Raw genomic sequence first — 16,014 nt, 5'->3', positions numbered from 1 at the left:
AGTAGATGCATGAATCTGAGACAGAATGTCTAATTTAGTGATATTATCAGTGATATAGACATAGTCAGTGAAAGTTCATTGTCATTAAAACTGATGACAAATTATTAGTCTTTTAAATTAACTACACTTCAATAAAACTTAAAAAAAAAAAGACACTGAAGGAACACCAGCTTAAAAATAAATACATAAAACTGATGAAGAGTTTGATATGCTTAAAGAAAACTTAAAATATAGATGTCAGGATTTCCTGCTGTGGCACAGTGGGTTAGGAATCCAGCAGCATCAGCTCACTGTGGAGGCTCAGGTTCAATCCCCATCCTTTAGTGCAGTGCATTAAAGGATCAGGTGTTTCTGTAGCTATGGCTAGGATTCAGTCCCTAGCCTGGGAATTTCCATGTGCCACAGGTGAAGTCATAAAAAAAATAGTAATTAATTTTTTAAAATTTAAAATAAAATTTAAAAATATAGGCATCACTCTTTTCAGTAGGAATAATTTTTTTTGGAAATTTACTGCCATTAAATTCACACAAATTTAAGAATGTTTTATGTTACAGTTTCGGTGAATTTTCACAAGATGATCATTTGAGTTCTTTTATTTATTGAGGTGTTAACATAAATTTGGCATTCTTAGCCTATAACACTGAACCCAGCAGCCCAATAATCAGGACTTGTAAGAATCTATTCCAATCTTTAATTAGCACTATATTTTATGTTAAATAGTTGACAGCTTTTTTTTTTTTTTAACTAACTGGAACTTTCTCTGTATTTGTTTGCCTTGTTTCCTCTCTTACTTTTCATATGTGGTTTATGGGTTATAAAATAATTTCTTTTTGTTTGTTTTATCTCCTCAAGCTTAAAGAGTTCAACAATAAGAACAACTCTTTCTTGCCACAAATTTTCTTATTGCAAACCAAAGACAAGAATTGCCAAATTCATTTATTACTCTAATAAAGAGTTGCCATTTTGCCTGTTGACACTATCTTTCCTAAGAGTTGACTAATTTTGTCCACTTTGTATACTAATTAAGAAACATTTTGCATTTAGATTATGACATGGTTTGACACTTTAAAGAAGTAATAAACAAAAGCCAGTATTATATAGCTATTTTAAAATAATTGCATACTTCTGAAATAATGGCATTGTAATCAATTTGCTCTGGGAAGGGGCCGGCAGTGATGGAATGATCTGCTTTGCAATATATGGTAAAGTCCCAGCAAAGCAATCTCCAAAAAGACGGAGGGTTTTATGGATTACACCAGTTGATGGCTATATCATGCAAATCATGCTGATATTACATAAATTAGGCTAGTTCATTTGAGAGTAATAATTTCTTTAAAGACTTGCATTGTATTTGTGTAAATGTATATTTTATCCTCATTGCTTAATTCATATAATGAGGGGGAAAATCCAAGAGAATGCCTTCAGCAGATGTTGGAGCTGGAATAAGGATCTTTTTTTTTTTTTATATCATTGTGTTCTTTTGGAGTTGAAGTATTTATGATTCAGTAATAGGATTAAACTAAACAGGTGTGGTTCCTGAACCTTCTGGGTTATAAGAACTTGTTGTTGGGTTTCATTATCTCTTTTATTACCAGAAATAATGATAAGCATGTTCAAGTGGAAGATGACCACAATACCAGAGCAGCTGGAGGTGGAGCTGAAATAAAAGGCTGGAACATGCTGATGACAGGGAGAAAAGGCTCGTAAGGACACACAATCAACACCATAGCATAGCACTGGAATGAGTTCTGAAAAGCCACAATCACTCAGGACTGCTGCCCAAAATAGGAACCTTCAAACACTGCATAATTTCCAGAAGGTCTGCTGCTCTTTTCCCTGGTAAAAACAACAAACAAACAAGCAAAACAAACAAATCCTCTCTCCAGCTCTTCCCTAACTGCTGATAGTTCATTAACTTTCTAACATCAACAATTTTGATTCCTCTCAAGTACGAACATCTCCGGAAGAGAAAACACTTTAAGGTTTGCAACCTTACTGCCTACCAGACCAATAAGTTGGGAGTAAGGCAAGGGAAAAGGACAATTAAAAACAAAAACCATAAAAAAGGGCAATTTTACATCTACTCTCTCTTGGAGTAATAAAACTCTACTGAAAATCTAAATATTTTATATGAATTTTCCTAACTTATAAGTAGTAGCAGTAGACTTTAAAATTCCTGTACTCGAGGGAGTTCTTGTCGTGGCTCAGTAGACATGAATCTTACTAGCCTCCATGGGGATGCAGGTTTGACCCCTGGCCTCGCTCAATGGATGAAGGATCCGGTGTTGCCGTGAGCTGTGGTATAGTTTGCATAGCTTGGATCTGATGTTGCTGCTGTGGTGTAGGCCAGTGGCTACAGCTCTGATTCGACTTCTAGCCTGGGAACATCCATATGCCGTGGGGGAGGCCTTCAAAAGGAAAAAAATAAAAAAATAATCCTGTGCTTGATAAAGTAGACAGAGCTGCCTCATTGTTAGGTCAGTTTAAGCTGGTCTATGAGCCTTATACAGTGTTTAAATAATCTCTCAGTTTAGAATTAGGAGAACTTAATTCCAGTCCTAAATGTGCCACTTCTGAATGGCCTTGGGAAATTCCGCTCAACTGTAAACTTCCTGAGATCTGTGTTGACATCTCTGTATCAGTCAGCATCCCAAAAGGAAACAGACAATGCACACAGAATAAGTTAATAAGGATTTATTTATAAGGGGACTAATTATAAAAGTCTGACTGGGGAATCAGGAATGCACAGGGCATAGTGCAGGAGGCCAGCCCAGCAACAGCAAAGCTGTCACAAACACATGGTCTTAAAAAAGAGGGAAGGATGAGCTTATTGGAGCCAGAAGGTGAGGGCACACAGTGAGAGGAGAGTGGGTTATTGTCACTGCTGAGCAGTCTGTCAGAGGACCTTGCAAAGCCAGGGGTCCAGAGGAATAATACCCCTGTCACCCTCCTTTCTACTTCATCCTTCTGATCAATCTTCTGCCTGGGCTCCTTGCTAGTTCATTCCATTGGAGACCATGGGCTTAGAAGCTGGTGAATGTAATCTGTGCAGGTCAGCCTTGGGGCAGAGGGCAGAGTGAAGATGGATATTCAATGTCAAACATACCTGCCTGGCAGGATTTCCTCTACAAAACCTGGAACAGTAGATCAGTATATTGCACTTAGTAGGCACTGAATTATTATAGAATCTTTCTTTCTTTTTTTTTCTTTTCTTTTCTTTGTCTTTTTAGGGCTGCATCTGCAGCATATGGAGTTTCCCAGGCTAGGAGTAGAATCAGAGCTGTAGCCGCAGGCCTACACCACAGTACAGCAATGTGAAATCCAGGACGCATCTGTGACCTACACCACAGATCAGGGCAACAACAGATCCTTAACCCACTGAGCACGAGGCCAGGGATCAAATGTGCATCCTCATAGATGCTAGACAGATTTGTTTCTGCTGAGCCACTATGGGAACTCCTCTTTTTTCATTTAAAGTGTAGATATTCAGATGTAAGGATTAAGATCCAAGATCTCTTCTAGTATTAATCTTCCCTTTTCATGCTGGGAAAGAATCTCAAAGAGACATTTGGGAGAGATTCTAAGAGTTTTGGATACTGTACCTTAAGGTCAGATATCATGTACCTCAAGAGATTAATCCAACTATTAAAGCCAGAAATGCACAAAAACTGAGATCACATTTTTTGAGCAATATCTCATTAGCACAGGTAAAACAGGGACGTGTTTACAATAGACTCCTATTTCTTTGAGAAGTTTTCACTACTTGCATTTTATGGGTGGAGTGGGGGATAGCAATTGGGTGTTCATTTTTGCTTTTACTGCTGTCATGTGTTTTAATAACATTCATGTCAGAGTTCCTGCTGTGGCACAATGGGATCAGTAATTTCTTGGGAGTGCTGGGTCTCAGGTTCGATCCCTGGCCCAGCACAATGGGTTAAGAATCCAGCATTGCAGCAGCTGTGGCTTGGGTTGCAGCTGTGTCTTAGATCTGACTCCTAGAGCAGCAACTCCATATGCCAAGGTGCAGCCAAAAAAGAAAAAAAATAACAACATCAAGAAAAACACAATCATGTCATTGAACATGTAGTCAGAGGTGAATGATTAGCTACAAATCAGTTTCTATTTGGGATTTTTTCATGAAAGCCATTAAAACTTTAAATGCTATATTAGTTGGAAAAAGAAACCATCTATTTCACAAATCTATTACACACTGAGAGCTACTCACCAAATATGGTAATTCTCACCAAAAGGCATTATCTAGAATATAAATCTATGCATAATGCTAAGCTTATTCCTCAGCCTGAGAAAAGAAAACATTTGAAGATGGCAGTGTTTAAGCTTGGCAGCCATTACAACCCATAATGAAAATGAAACTTTAGAATTAAAATGCCAAGATTGAAGGTCTATGGATTAAAATGAAAGTAGCTCAGGTAGCTACATAGCCCTACATGATTTCAACACATGTAACTCTTACCCACTCACATTGTGCTCCCCAGCAGTCATCAGTAACCCAGGAATTACAAAAAGGTGCAGCAAAACATCATCATGATTCCATAGGCAGCTGGTCTCTTCACTTGGGACAGTGATAATCATACCACAGCTTCATAGAGTGGGACAGATCCAGGGAATGATGACAGCAGGATGCCAAGACATTTAAAATGCACATCAAAGCCAATTTAGAAACTTGGCTTAGGTGTGGAATGATGGGAAATGAAGCACTTGGCTCTCAGAGTTTCAAAGACTCACATTAAGGGGAAAGCACTACATAGATAAAAGATGATGAGAAAGAATGAACAGCTGTGCCAGGCTGTGCTTGGTGGTTACACTGCTGACCGAGCTCGGCCTTTAGATGTACAAAGGATAAGAAGCACTGCCAACTTCGCAATTTCTTTTTCACCTACCTCTGAATACATAGAAATCACATCTGTAACTGGAATATGTCCCTGTTCCTCTTATTCCACTCCCTTACACTTGAATAGCCATATGTTAGGATGAATCCGCTCATGGTAAATTACTTGGTCCAAATAGAAGTTCTAGAATGTTGGGATCCTAGAAATGAAAATACAAAGAAAAGATTAGATGGGAAATCCATCCAAAATTCCATTTATTTTATTTGGCATTTTGTTAGATAGTGTCACAGAGCAGTCACGAGTACAGGTATTGGAGCCAGAATATATGGTTTTGAATTCTGGTCTTGTCCTTACTAGCAGACTACTTTGAGCAATATATGCCTCAATTTCTCATCTGTAAAATGGGGATAATTATCCTTACCTTAGAAAAATTCCTGAATGTACAGGTGCATAGTGTCAGCTGTTACTGCTATTGTTATTGGTATTATTTTATTTCTTAAGTTGAGACCAGCTAGTTGAAAAGAGGAGAATGGAGGCTTAGGGAAGGACTTCGTCTTCTCCAAGTTCTTGGTCAAGAAAGTAGATAATGAGTGGGTCAGAGAGAAGCAGAGGAAAGACGGAAGAATCAGCAAGGAAGGGGAATGCAAAGTAGAAGGCAAGTGCATCTTTGGAAGGTATTCTGGACTGATCTTATTCAATTTTCAATAAAAATAAAGCTCTGGCATTCTGGTAGTTTTGAAAGAGGAAGTCCTCTCTCTCTCTCTCTCTCTCACTGTTTCAATGCCTTTTTCCATCCCCCCCTCCCTTTTTTGCCATTTTAGAGCCACACCCACAGCCTATGGAGGTTCCCAGGCTAGGGGTCGAAACGGACCTACAGCAGCTAGCCTACACCATAGCCATGCAACACTAGATCCCAGCCACCTCTCTGACCTATACTGCAACTCATGGTAATGCTGGATCCTTAACCTACTGAGCAAGGCCAGGGATCGAACCTCCATCCTCATGGATACAAGTCAGATTCATTTCCTTGAGCCATGATGGGAACTCCTTCATTCCCTTCGAATCACCCTACCTTTACTTTTCTTGGTTATGTTGTCACTTCTCATTTATTTCATATATTTGCATGACACAGAACTTACTGTTGGAAATATTTTCACACAGTTATCCTCCTTTTGCCCCTTGCTTTATCCTGACTGCTATTGTGTTTGCTTACTTTACTACTACGTCACTCCAGGGCATGCCTTCTCATTCATTCTTTCAACAAAAGGAACAGAGAGGTTTGCTTTTACTTCATTCCTACTTCTTCATAATTTCGATATAGTACGTCAATTCAATCCTAAATGTTCAGAATATTGTTTTCTTCTGTTTTTTCTTTTTATAATTTATATTAACTGATGGTTTACAAAAGTCATTCCTATATTTTTGAACATATTTCCACAAGAAAAAAGAATTTGGGGAACTTTTCTCCAAAACGTATTTATTTATTTACCTATAAATTATATATAATCATATTGATCTATTATATACATTATAAAACATATTTAAAAACAGAAATAGAGTAAAATGAGATAAAACTGAATACAGAAAGTTCCCACTGTGGCCCAGTGGGTTAGGAGCCCAGCTGGTATCCATGAGGACATGGGTTTGATCTCTGGCCTCACTCAGGGGGTTAAAGGATCAGGCATTGCTGTGAGCTTTAGTGTAAGTCGAAGATGTGGCTCGCATCCTGCATTGCTGTGGCTGTGGTGTAGAGGGCAGCTGCAGCTCCGATTCAACCCCTAGCCAGGCAACTTCCATATGCCACAAGTGGGTCTCTAAACTAAAAAAAAAAAAAAAAAAAAAAAAAATGAATACAGATTTTCTTCCTGTAGTCCAATGGATCATTGACGCCTAAGAAATAATAATACAAAAGAAGAAAGACATGAGCAAGTGGACTTGACCATATTCTCTGAAAATAATAAATGTCATATAATTTTGAAAAACACAAAATTCTATACTGCTTATTTAACATATACTCCTAAGCATTTCTTACACATTTCTCAATCCTATATCACTGCCTTTTAAAAGCTCTGTTGTTAGTAATTGTGTGCTACAAAGTACAATGGCCTTCAAAATCACAATCTTTTTCTTATTTACTTATTTGTTATATATGTATTTTTCTCCATCTAAAGATGGTTTAATACAGGGGAATCCAGATGACAATAACATAAATGGAAATAAAGTATTTAACACCATTCTAAAAAGCAGTGGCAAAATTCCAGGGAAACATGCCCGCTGTATCTGGAAGTATATTTTATCTTTGGCCTCACAAGAAGATATTTAGAAGAAGTATAAATAGAGGTTCTGTTGGTAAAGATTCTTTCAACATAGTTTACTGATATGAAAAAGCGCTGAAACTTTCTTATACCAGGATATCATTAATATACTTGGCAAATTTGCCTCATATCCATTAGAAACATTATATTCCTGGGAGTTCCCACAGTGGCACAGGGGGTTAAGAAGCAGACATTGCCACAGCTGAGGTGGAGGTCAAAGCAGTGGCTTAAATTCAGTCCCTGACCCAGAAACTTACACATGCCACAGGTGCAACCAAAACAAAACAAAGAAACAAAAAACCCAAAGAGAAAAAAGAAACATTGTATTCCTAATTAATGCCAGCATTTAATATGGATATTAACCTCAATTTGTGTCTTTTTTTAATATTAGAAAAGGAAGACACTAGAAACATTAGAATATTCACTTCTGTAGGTGAAAAAACTTATTATTTTGCGCTTGAAACAGCATGATTCAGTAATTTTAAAATAGTAGTTGGCTATTATTCCCTTTTCTCTCCTGTTTTGTGCTTGCTTTTCATAGATGAAACTACTGTCACATACTAGTTAAAGCAACTCTGATGAGTAAGCTGTTTCTATTATAATAGCAGCATATAAAGCTTGGATTAACAATCAAACACCTTTGGAATGAGAATAGAAATGGTATTATTACTGGAAGCCAGTCTAATCTATTGCCTTTTTAAATCTGAGCCATATAACTGACCAGTTAATTGCTCTAGGTTTTGTGTACATCTTTTTTTTTTTTTTTTTCAATTAGGCTGAACTTTCTTGGAGAGGTAAACCATGTTTTGTACCATCCCCTGTAGCTCTTACATAACAAGTTGGTATTGTCTTTATGAAGAAGAATTCATCTTGTTTTTGCAAACCAGAGAATTCCTTTGTGGGTAAGGGAGTTGGGATTAAATATTGCTATGAGACAAGCAGAGGCTGCTAAAACCCTTAGATATCTAGATGATCAGAAGTGCTGCCTCTTTTTCTTTCCACCATGAGACATGTCTCTAAGCCATAGCAAGGAGCCATGGCTGCAGCCCCACCAGCCTTGGTGGGCCTTGCACAGTCCTTGTTTTCCAGCTGCCTGGGATCCTGCTGTAGTAGATGAGTGCTAATAGACAGTTGTGAAGTAATTAGTAGGAAAATGAGAAGTGTGGGTGAGGTTTGCTGGAAGAGGCAATTCAATACAAAGATTGGACCCAGCATTCCTCAGGGATTTATTGAAAGTCTATTTCATGTGGATGGTGTTTTCCCTAATGTTTCTTTTTTTTTTTTCCTGACTTTTTTCAAGCTCATTATTACAACTCAATGTCACACTCTCAGTTCTCTACTATATTTCATGATACTGTAACTCAGTCCTTTAGTGAGGTGAAATCAGCATCTCTGAAGCTCAAAGAGAGGACTAGTGACTGTATACATTCTGCCCTTGACACAAAGGACCATTGTCTAACGAGAGAAAAATCTTGACAACATGGAAGAAACAGTATGTTTTTTGTGCAAATCTAATTGATGTGTGCTCTCTTTGATATGGTTTTTTACATCAAAATAGGGTTAGTTGAGACAGGCAGTTTTAATTGTTTTATTCCTTCCTGCTTGGTCTTAAATTTCTTTTAAGGATGTTCATAGTAAAAATTATTTTCAAGCCATATCCAAAAGGGTATCAATACCGACACACACTTTTAACTTTATGAAAACTTGAGAGAGCATAAAACAGCCCTTCATTTTAGTGTTACTTCCTACAATTTTTTATTTTTTGAAAAGTTGTCTTTTCCTACTACAGCTGAGACCTGAAACTTAATAAGCCATAGCAATGGTCTAAGGTAAGTAGTATACTCTTAGGCAAGATCTAGCGTATTATTGGAAAGACAAAACAAAACATAAAAAGTGTTAGTAATAAGATTCAGTGAATAGAAAGGATTCCAAAGAAGGATTCCTAACCTCATATGTGAACTACAAGACATTATAAAAGTCATTTGGGCACTTGTGGTTTGTCCTGTGACCTCATTTCTTTGACTGATGTGAGAAGAGTTGTTGATCTTTCAGTTTGTTCAGCTGTTCATTTTTTATTGGGACAGAGTGTGACTTCTAGCTTTTTATTTGCTGAATTGCAGTCCTTCTTTAAAGACTTTCTCTACCTAAAATTGAAACAGCCTCTTTTTTTTTTTTTTGTCTTCTTGCCATTTTCTTGGGCTGCTCCCACGGCACATGGAAGTTCCCAGGCTAGGGGTCCAATCGGAGCTGTAGCTGCCGGCCTATGCCAGAGCCACAGCAATGTGGGATCCGAGCTGCATCTGAAACCTACACCACAGCTCACGGCAACACCGGATTCTTAACCCACTGGGCAAGGCCAGGGATCGAACCTGCAACCTCACGGTTCCTAGTCAGATTCCTTAACCACTGAGCCACGATGGGAACTCCTGAAACAGCCTCTTATCTACTGACAAGTTGCCCTTGCTGTGGCACCTTCCCCTTCTATCATCCTCCGGTAAACATGGTTATCATCCACCCACACTTACCTGATGATATTTGTATCCATTTGTGCCTTCAATACCAGTGTATTACAACCACAACAACATTTTAATAAGCAGATAATAATGAGTAAGCACCTATTTAGATCACACATCTAAGGGTTTTCTGGGGAGTCAATTGATCTAGGTGGGGTTTGGATGATCCTAGTTGATTTCATCTGGGCTCATTTATGCACCTGGAGGTCAACTGGCATTAACCAACCCAGGCTAGGCTCAGCTGGGGCAGTTGGGGTTTGTTTCAGTGTCTCTCAGCTTCCTAAGGGAATCGGCCTGCTTGCTAGGGTATCTTGTGATCCTAGGAGAGTCTCAAGAAAGAAAGCCTAAATACTTTGGTGCTTTTCCAGACTTTTGTCATTCAGGCCCCCTAACATTCCAAATTCCAGGGAAAGTCATATAACTGAATTTAAAGCCAAAGGGTGGGGAAGCATCCAGTATTTTTTTATCAGAAGGAACTGCAAAGTCACATGTCAAAGGGTGCTGATACTTAAGAAGGGGTAAATATTTGAAGCCGTTTAGTAGAATCTACTACACATACTTTCATCCAAATCTAGCCTATGTCCCAGAACTTGGAACACTGCAGTGACTCAGCCTCCTCAGAATATCAGCAATTTTGGGGTAGAAACATATTAAATGGTAAATTGAATTTCTTTCAATATTCATTGTATTCACTATAAAGTACTTATTCTTTAGATGAATGATTTAAAGCCTTATTATTCTTCCACATGATTTTATTTGTTAGATGCATTTGGTAAAAAGAAATGAACAAAGTCCATCCAAGAAAAACCACTGAACTTCAGCACAGATTCTGATCGGACCATGTAAAAAAGAGTGCGAATCTCATCCCAAAGGTAAACTCTAAGCAATTTTACATAATGACAAAAGGATTTTGTCCTATAAGTAATAAAAAGAAAAAAGTGTTTTAAGGGGTGGTCACAATTAAAATATGAGTTTTAAGAATAAAATAAAAATTTCAGTGTGTTCTTGGCAAAACTTACTATTTTATACAAATAAAATAATCATTCACCACAGTTTTACAGAAAACAAAAAATATGTACGCTTGTGAATCCTTTCTTATCCCAAGCGTATCTAATGTGATTTCTTTGGGCCTCTATGTCCTTAACTGTATAAATAGGAGTTGGGAAAGTTGAAACTAAAAGTCTTCCTCTGCTAACATATGCATACTCTATTATGTTGTCAAATTGATACTGTTTATTCCATTGAGTCAGCCATTTTTCCCAGAAAACAACATCCAGTGAAGCAGTCTTTTATTTTCAGGGACTGATTATCTTGGAATAGCTTAGGGTAAAATTGTGAAGTGGACCACAAACCCATTTTGGCTTCTTATAAACTTGAAAAGATCAATGAAATGTTAATAGTCATTCAGATGCTTCTAACGTATATCAATTTAATTTATTCAGCCAAAACTTCTTGAGTGCCTACTTATGGCTAAGCACTGTGACAGGCACAGGCGATAAAATGGTAAACAAATCAGATACGATTCCTCACTCACACACTGATGATGATAAAAGTGGAAATTGGCTTAAACACTTTGTACAACTGTCTGCTATGCTACTGAAACTGAACATATGTACACCCTATGACATAAGAATTATACTATGGTGTATATATACAATAAAATATATACATGTTTACCAAAGATACATACTTTGTTGAATGTATATTTAGAGCAGCATTACTTGGGACAGTTCCAACTGGAAATTATACACATGCAAATCAGCAATAGAATGGATAAATTGTAGCATCTTCGCACAAGCAATGCCGCTGAGCAATTAGGATGATCTACAACTATACACAACACTATGAATACCATAAACGTTATGTTGGACAAAAGAAGCCAGGCACACAATAGTGCCTACTGTATAATTCTATCTATATTAAGTCCAAGAACAGACATAAGAAATCGCAATTTTTAGAAGTCAGGAAATGTTTACCTTTGAAGTGTAACAACTTAGAATATGGTATCAGGAGTCTTCTGGGGTGTTGCTAGTCTTCTGCATCTTAATTTGGCTACTTGTCATATTTGATTTGTGAAAATTCATTGACCGCTACACTAAGGAGATGTGTACCTTCCTACATCGATATTATAATTTGATAAAAATTTATCTCTCTAAGAAAAATAACCATGGGGAGTTTACAGTTTAGAGTGGGAGACAAATAATTAAAAAAGAAATAGATAAAAGGCAAAAGGTGCAATGAAAAAAATGAAGAGAGCGTAGCAAACATTAACCAAGTATCTCCAATGGGGAAAACACCCTGAAAAAAATGACCCTTTGTTTGACAATCACAGTCAATATATGCAGAGCTGTTGGCTATTCAGACATGTCGTCTGCCTTCCTGTATTGCAGGTATACTACTTGAAAAGAAGGTGCCCCATCTCTAGTGGAGGACGTTTTAGGCTGGTCAGTTGATCATTTTGATTTCTTGGTAATGTACAATTATGCCCTGCTCCTTGGATATTTTTTCTTTAAGATCTATAAATATTTTAAATATTCTGCACAAAATGCCTGTGGTTGTACTCCCCCATTCTACCAGCATTTGTTCTCTTTTATAATTCCCCTACCCCAAAGGAGGTATCATTAGCATTTGAGGAATTATAATGGGATCGGTGGCATTAAGAACATCCGGGAACTGGTACTTTGGCTTCATTACGGACAGATACAATTTAGATCTATTAATTAATTAATTTTTGCTAGCTGAGATCCAAATATTGCATGAATCTTTTTTTTTCCATCTTCAAAAACAATTTTTCCCCTTGGCTATATTCTTAGGCATCTCATAAATTTGTTGCATATATTTAATAATGTGAGTAGAACTACTACTTTTTTTTAAAAAGAGCCCCACTGTATTATAGTAAATGAATATTTATAGATCAAACTCTAAATTAAATTCTACTTCAGCCCAATTTACTCACCATCCAAAGGAAGTTGAATTATGTCAGTTTGCTTATGAAATATCCTTGGCATCCTAGGATATAAACATTAGTCAATAACTGAGCTTTCATCTTCATTTTTTCCTATAATGTGCTAGCAGAAAAATCCATTTTTTTAAGTATAACAATTTTAAAAGCACAAAATGTGTTTAAAACACGCTGTTAATGTGTAACAGGCTAAACAACCTCTAAGAAACATAATCCTCATTGATTAGAAAAAGATTCATCTTCACTTACTCTGCGCTACCAAATTTATTTGCTTGGTAAGCAGATGCCTACATGTTGGCAGCTGTCAGATTACATCATCTGCATGAGAATCAACTCATTTTGACAAATTGAATTCTCTAGTTTAGTAAGGAGGCAGCATTTTGAAGGCCCTTTTGAAAAGAGCTATTTTAAGTCAACACGACTATCCAGGTTTTAATTATCTAGTTTTCTTTTCTTTTTCCTTCCTCCCTCCCTTCCTTCCTGTCTGTCTCTTTCCTTCTTTCTTTCTTTCTCTCTCTCTCTCTCTCTTTCTTTCTTTCTGTCTGTCTGTCTGTCTTTCTTTCTCTCTCTCTCTCTCTCTCTCTCTCTCTTTCTTTTTTCTTTCTTTCTTACCTTTCAGGCCAAATCTGAGGCTTATGTAGGGTCTCAGGCTAGGAGTTGAATCAGAGCTGCAGTTGCTAGACTACACCACTACCATTGCAACTCAAGATCCAAGCCACATCTGCAACCTACACCATAGCTCACTGCAACGCTGGATCCTTAACCTACTGATCAAGGCCAGAGAATGAACCCATATCCTTATGGATACCAATCAGGTTTGTTACCTCTGAGTGATGATGGGAACTCCCTGTAGTTTTTTTTATCCAGGACTTTGCCTCTCCTCAAAGTCCTCTTCTTGTCTTTTGACCAGGTCATTCCTCATTAATTGCCTGCCAGGAGTTGGGTAGGGTGAGAAAAGAGAAAGAAACTTAATTGGTCAATTGAGCAACTGGGCCCTCAGTATTCTCACACTATAAACTTTGTAAGATAAGATTCAACTGCTTTAGAAAAGTGCTATATAAAAGAGTGAGAAAAAGTCCATTTAAATTTTGAGTCTTAGGGAAAATATATTTAAATAGTGCTTAAAATGAGATTATTTTCTAATCTTCAAATTCAGGATTCATTTTCTGAGAGAAATATAATGAAAGCTTGAATGGTTAAATTTAAAAATTTATTCTGAAACCTCTGGTTTGTGCATTAAATAATTTCTTGGGTTATATATTTGTTAAAAAAAAAAGTGTAATTAGCCCAAAGAAAGACATAACATTGAGAATGGATGTATTTTGTTCAAACTGAGTGGTTATTTTTTTTTCCTTCAAACATGAAATTATGGCCCTCAGAAAAAATAGGAGCTATATAGGACTTGGTTTTAATCAAAATGGTGCCAATTATTTATATACATTTAAAACAAATATGCATACACACAAATGCAGCAGAGAAACTGCAATATAATTTGAATACGGAGAAGCTTAAAACACTGGAAAAGAATTTAGCACAAGCTCTAGTTTTTTTCAATCTTTTCTATGAAGATGGAAATTGGGGAAAACTTTTACTGAATTAAATCAAATCAAATGTTGAGTAAATATTTAGAAATTTTAATTGAATGGACATATTATTTCCATGAGCTGCTCAATTCATTCATCCAAGAAGTATTTTTTGAGCACCCAGGATACACCAGGCACTGTTCTAACACCAGAGTTGCTGTGGAGATACAATGTCCTTATTTATAGAGCTCTCGTTATGGGACAAAATGACTAAGCAACACCATTGTGGAACAAACTCAAAAGATCATCAATGGTGAGTAGAGCACAAAAATTGCCTTGCTGATTAACTGCCAAACTTCCAACATTTCTGTGGATGGCAGGTTGATTGTCTAGAAAGACATAAATCAAGCATTCTCTCCAGTACATGCATTGCCTTTTTACTGATAAAAAGTGCTTAGGGGGACACAGGTTGGTACTGGCTGGAACCCCTCAAATACCAACACCTTTTTGCTCAGAAAGCATGGGCTGGTTTGAAAACAGAAGGTCGCCCTTCCTTCAAAAACTTTTATTTTAAAGAAAGAATTTATTGTGGGTAAAGCATTGTGCTAGACACAGATAGGAATGCAATAAAAGCATAAGGTAGGGGGTAACTTTCCCTTCCAATCAAGTGCAATTTAGCAGGAAATGAAAGACACACAAGAAATAATCACCAGTGTTAACAGAAAATTTCTTTAGAGTTCACAAAAAACCTTCACATGTATAATTCACATAAATTTTATTCTCAAAACAATCCTGTGAGGTAGGGAGGGAAAATAACATCATGCCTAATTTCTAGTGGAAAAAAACTGAGCTCAGCAAAAATGAATGACTTTTTCCAAAAATAACAGAAAATAGAGCAAGATTTAACTTGCTTCTTCTCATATATGATGTATAATCACTTGCTTTCTATCACATCTTGCTCTTTCCCATAAGAAGGTTAATGTGATATATATATGTACACACACATATATACATTCATTTATTCATATATTTATTGAACATAATGTTTTTGCCAGCCACTGTGAAAAGTCCAAGGAATATGAACTATTGTTTGCTCTCAAAGTATTCACACACATTTGAAGAGCACTTTATCTCTTACAAAACTCTTCTCACAAAAATAATCAATCATAACCACATCCACTGCAATGTATCATTGTTCTATTTTGCACATAGAAGAATTTGATAACAGCTAAGATCATAAAGATAGCAGGGGTCCAGGAAGATTCAGTCATTACTTAAGTGTTGAAATAAATACAGAACAATAGGACATTAGCTCTAAACTTTGTTGGACATGAATTTTTATCACTGAAAAGATTCTGAGTATGCACTAGCAATATGCATTTAAATTTTTTTTTAGGGCCACACCCACGGCATATGGAGGTTCCCAGGCTAAGGGTCTAATCGGAGCTATAGGTGCCGACCTACACCATGGCCACAGCAATGCCAGATCTGAGCTGCATCTGCGACCTACACCGCAGCTCACTGCAAGGCCACTGAGCAAGGCCAGGGATGGAACCTGCAACCTCATGGTTCCTAGTTGGATTCGTTTCCACTACACCATGACGGGAACTCCGAAAAAAATTTTAAATAGTGTAAATATATACTAATGTTAACACATTACAAGAGTCACAAAAATTAAAATTTAAAAAGGCTGAAATAAAAAACAAATACAAATAGAAGCTTTAATATTTATTTTTTGTATCCTAATGGATTATCTTTCACACTGTTGAGGGTATACATACCTTTCTTTGGAGATTCAGTGTTATTGTAGACAATGGATTCTGAATAAGTATTAAAAGGGAGATGACCAAT

Source organism: Phacochoerus africanus, chromosome 11 (genome assembly GCF_016906955.1).
Source record: "Phacochoerus africanus isolate WHEZ1 chromosome 11, ROS_Pafr_v1, whole genome shotgun sequence".
NCBI lineage: Eukaryota > Metazoa > Chordata > Mammalia > Artiodactyla > Suidae > Phacochoerus > Phacochoerus africanus.
Note: the sequence above shows the minus strand (reverse complement) of the source record.